The sequence below is a fragment of the Triticum aestivum genome, chromosome 6D, assembly GCF_018294505.1.
Source record: "Triticum aestivum cultivar Chinese Spring chromosome 6D, IWGSC CS RefSeq v2.1, whole genome shotgun sequence".
Taxonomy (NCBI): domain Eukaryota; kingdom Viridiplantae; phylum Streptophyta; class Magnoliopsida; order Poales; family Poaceae; genus Triticum; species Triticum aestivum.
Genome location: NC_057811.1, coordinates 78,398,464 through 78,403,348, shown reverse-complemented (window position 1 = coordinate 78,403,348; position 4,885 = coordinate 78,398,464).

Below are 4,885 nucleotides of genomic sequence, written 5' to 3'. Positions count from 1 at the left end.
TAGACCACAAGATGTCCCTAGTAAGCCTCTGGTTGACTAGCTCGTTGATCAATAGATGGTTATGGTTTCCTGACCATGGACATTGGATGTCATTGATAACGGGATCACATCATTAGGAGAATGATGTGATGGACAAGACCCAATCCTAAGCATAGCACAAGATCGTGTAGTTCGTTTGCTAGAGCTTTTCTAATGTCAAGTATCGTTTCCTTAGACCATGAGATTGTGCAACTCCCGGATACCGTAGGAATGCTTTGTGCGTACCAAATGTCACAATGTAAATGGGTGGTTATAAAGGTGCACTACAGGTATCTCCGAAAGTGTCTGTTGGGTTGGTACGAATCGAGACTGGGATTTGTCACTCCGTATGGCGGAGAGGTATCTCCGGGCCCACTCGGTAATGCATCATCATAATGAGCTCAATGTGACTAAGGAGTTAGCCACGGGATCATGCGTTACGGAACGAGTAAAGAGACTTGCCGGTAACGAGATTGAACGAGGTATGGGGATACCGACGATCGAATCTCGGGCAAGTAACATACCGATGGACAAAGGGAATTGTATACGGGATTGATTGAATCCCCGACATCGTGGTTCCTCCGATGAGATCATCGTGGAACATGTGGGAGCCAATATGGGTATCCAGATACCGCTATTGGTTATTGGCCGGAGAGGTGTCTTGGTCATGTCTGCATGGTTCCCGAACCCGTAGGGTCTACACACTTAAGGTTCGGTGATGCTAGAGTTGTTATGGGAAATAGTATGTGGTTGCCGAAGGTTGTTCGGAGTCCCGGATGAGATCCCGGATGTCACAAGGAGTTCCGGAATGGTCCGGAGACGAAGATTTATATATGGGAAGTCCTTATTCGGTCGCCGGAAGTGTTCGAGGGTATATCGGTATTGTACCGGGACCACCGAAAGGGTTCCGGGGGTCCATTGGGAGGGTCCACCTGCCCCGGAGGGCCCTATGGGCTGAATATAGAGGGGAACCAGCCCCTAGGTGGGCTGGGCGCCAAAAACCCCTAGGGCCCATGCGCCTAGGTTGGGGGGAAACCCTAAAGGGGGCGCCCCCTTGGCTTGGGGGGCAAGCCTCCCCCCTTGGCCGCCGCCCCCCTCTAGATCCATCTGGAGGGGGCCGCCCCCCTCTCCCTTGCCCCTATAAATAGAGGGGGGTGGGAGGGAAGCCGCACCACATCCCTGGCGCAGCCCTCTCCTCCTCCAACTCCTCCTCCTGCTCCGTAGTGCTTAGCAAAGCTCTGCCGGAGAACCACGAGGTCCATTGCCACCACGCCGTCGTGCTGCTGGAGTTCTCCCTCAACTTCTCCTCTCCCCTTGCTGGATCTAGAAGGAGGAGACGTCCCCGGGCTGTACGTGTGTTGAACGCGGAGGCGCCGTCCGTTCGGCGCTAGATCGAATCTTCCGCGATTTGAATCGCCGCGAGTATGACTCCATCAACCGCGTTCTTGTAACGCTTCCGCTTAGCGATCTTCAAGGGTATGAAGATGCACTCCCTCTCTCTCGTTGCTAGCATCTCCTAGATTGATCTTGGTGACACGTAGGAAAATTTTGAATTATTGCTACGTTCCCCAATAGATACGACGGAGACGTATCAAACAACGATATATACAACATTCAAACACTGACTAGTGACTACTACTGACATAAACAGCAAGACATGATAGTTCATAAGAAGTCTTGCTACACCACCAAAACGCACCCATCTACAGCGCTCACACTCTCGTGATCCAGACGAGAATGACATTCTAAACAGAGGCAACTATTACATAGTAAGAGTGACATAGACGAGGATGACCAAATGACAAGGAATATGCATAACAAAAGAAAGAACTACCCATCCAGAACAAGCAGCAAAGACAACAAAGTCATTCGAAGAGATGATCCAACACCATCATAATTTGCAGCCCCGCTTCAGCGACCAATGTTCCGGAGACACTAGTACTCCACCCTTTCGACGCAACAGCCCAATTACTTATCAACCTGAAGGCTTGAACCACATCACCGCCCGTCGTAATTGAGACATCCAAGGATCAAAGTTAATACAGATGCCTTTGTCATTCTCACCTTCTTTTGGCTGCAGGCTGTATCGTTGACAATCAGGGGAGTTTGCTCCCGAACTCCTAGGGCTCGCCGTGTAGACACAATTTTCCATAGCAAACAGAGCCTCTCTGCCATCAAGGTCCTTGCCAACGGTGATCTCCTGGTTAATCGGATAATTGAGTCTGAGAAACAGAGAGTGTGAACCAAGGATGTTTACCCGCCTCCAACTAAAAAATCCTGAAGGCCCCAACAAGCTGGTATCCTGCTCATAGATGTAACAGCCACTGTCCGGATACTCATGTATTTCACGGTGCTTGTATACAGTGGGGTTTTTGCAATATAACTTTTCCGGCTCATGTGTCCGAATGATCATCAGTCTTTTGCCATCGTCTGATCGAGCGAGGAACCAGTTGTGCTTCCCTGTTTTTGGCAAAGGTGGTGTGATTACAAAGGGCAGTAACTGTAGGGACACTGCATCATATCAAAAAGGACAGGCATTGTTAATGTAAGATCAGCATTGTTCAGAGTATGAGTAGGATAATGCAAGAAACAACATTGATATGTCCCTATTGGAACTGGGAGGAAAATACAGGGAAATGTATACTGGGTTCGAAAATATAGAAGTGCCATGCATGGTTATACTCATGTTATCTCGCAATCGATTCTTCACAGGAAACTACCATGTCATGCATGTTATGTAATCATGTTCTGTCCTCACAAACAAATTCTTCAAGGTAACTAACAGACCATGCATTGTTATATACTCGTGTTCTATGGGCAAATTTTTTGTGAGGATATTATTCTAGCCATTGATTGCTGAAGGGCGAATATAGGTATGTACACATGGTAAGCATTACATAGATTTCACTACTTCCAAATATAGAGTTCTCCATATGCACATTTACTTCCCTAATGTATGGTTAGATGAAACCAACAGTGTGGTGCATGTTTCTACATCATGAAAATGAGGAAACTAACATGGCCATTGATACACACTCATATTTAGTAGTAGTATATAGATTACTGTAAAATAAGGAGAATATCCATATATTCGTAACTGTTTGATTATTCAGGGGTACAAATTGGCTGTAATGACATGGTCACAATCGCATGAATTAACTCATTCCAAATATAGCTGATTTACGGCATCTCTAATACATTGCCATAGTTCTACTCAAATTCTTCTCAAACATGGATATGCCAATCATCACAAAAAGTTCAAACAGTGTCATGGCGTCATCATTAACATGAGACGGAAACAACTTACACGCGCTGTCCCAGCAATACGTGGTGCCATCTGCTTTGTCTATCGCGTAGATGATGCCATTGTGTTCAATAGCATCACAGAAGTGTGTATCAACTTTGACGATGATCCACTGCGAGCTGAGTTGTCTCCAGCTAAAGAAGGCACCAGCGTAAAGATAGGCGAGTCCGCGGTCGAACAAGGCAATTAGCTTGAAGTCTGCGTAATTCGCATGTCGTGTGGGCACTTGGCAGATTACAATCTTCTGCAAAACAAGGTCCGTCCAACTGACGTGGCAATCTAGATGACTTGGACCGCAATGGTAAAACTCTATATAATCCAACGGAGGAAGGATAATCTCATGGGAGGTCTGGAAGTTCACGAGCACCAACTTTTTACCGTCTTCCTCTGAAGGCAGCCATCCAGTGGGAGTTCATGCCGACCCAGTACATACCTGCCAAGAAGTTTCGGGCGATGGTGATCGGATCGAAGTCGAGGGAAATGATGTACGGCGACCCACTACATACCTGCAAAGAAGTTTCGGCTAATGAAGATCGGATTGAATTCAAGGGGCATCATGTACACCTCCGTATCATGGTGAGCCAATCTCGCAAGACCAGGCCTCGCTTCGACGATGGCCGTGTGCATGTCCCTCGAGCATGCAGCCAGCCGCAGGACGCTCAACATATCCATACACGAACAACAGAGGTCGAGGATGTCACTGGGGAGATTGCTCCAATCGTGGCTCATATGGATGTTGCGCAGTTCGCGTTCGGCCATGATGGAGTTTGGAAGGTGGGGGTTTTTGGGGGCTTGATTTACGGGGGAGAAGGCTGTAGGTGCTAGAGCGGCTAGCGAGGAAATAGTGGTACTGGGGGAGGCGAGCGAGGCGACGGTACACGGGGGCACAGTGAGATGGAGACGGAGATGGAGATGGAGTGGTGCTATGGGAGGGGAGAGGGAGATGAGGCGAGGCATGCTAATGTGCTGTACAGCGGCGGTGACAGACTGCACAGTGCACAGGGTGAGGCTGACTTTGGTAACCCGAACGCGCCGCCTGGACTAGTGTCAGGCGCAGGGTGTTGTCACTTCACTGTGAGGACCGGATGAATAGTATTTTGACCATCAAGTGTACCACAGTTGTACTACTACTACTACTACTAGTAGGAACATGAGTACTCCAGTACTGTATAGCGGAAATAGGTCTCCCGTGCTAGCATGCCTGTTCACTTCATCCTCCAGGTATCATCCATATTGCGAGCAGAACCAAATTCTCGTGCATGCGGAAGCGCGAAGATGGGCCTTTTCTTTTTTGATGAGGATAACCGTGTATTCCTTAACCAGAGAATGTTGTGTCTCCCACGCACGCGCCAATATCCATCTGAACTAGCTACGACACATTTTTTATATCTATTTGCATAGGTCCCACCTATCAGGAAGGATGGGCACGTACACAAACAGGTACGACTCCTCAGTCTACCCGCATAGCCTTTTCGTTTAGTCTACCTAGCTGTCTAATCAACTGCCTGCACGCCACTTCTCCCATTTACTTCTCCATCGGGAACCGATTTTCCTCGGCTTCTT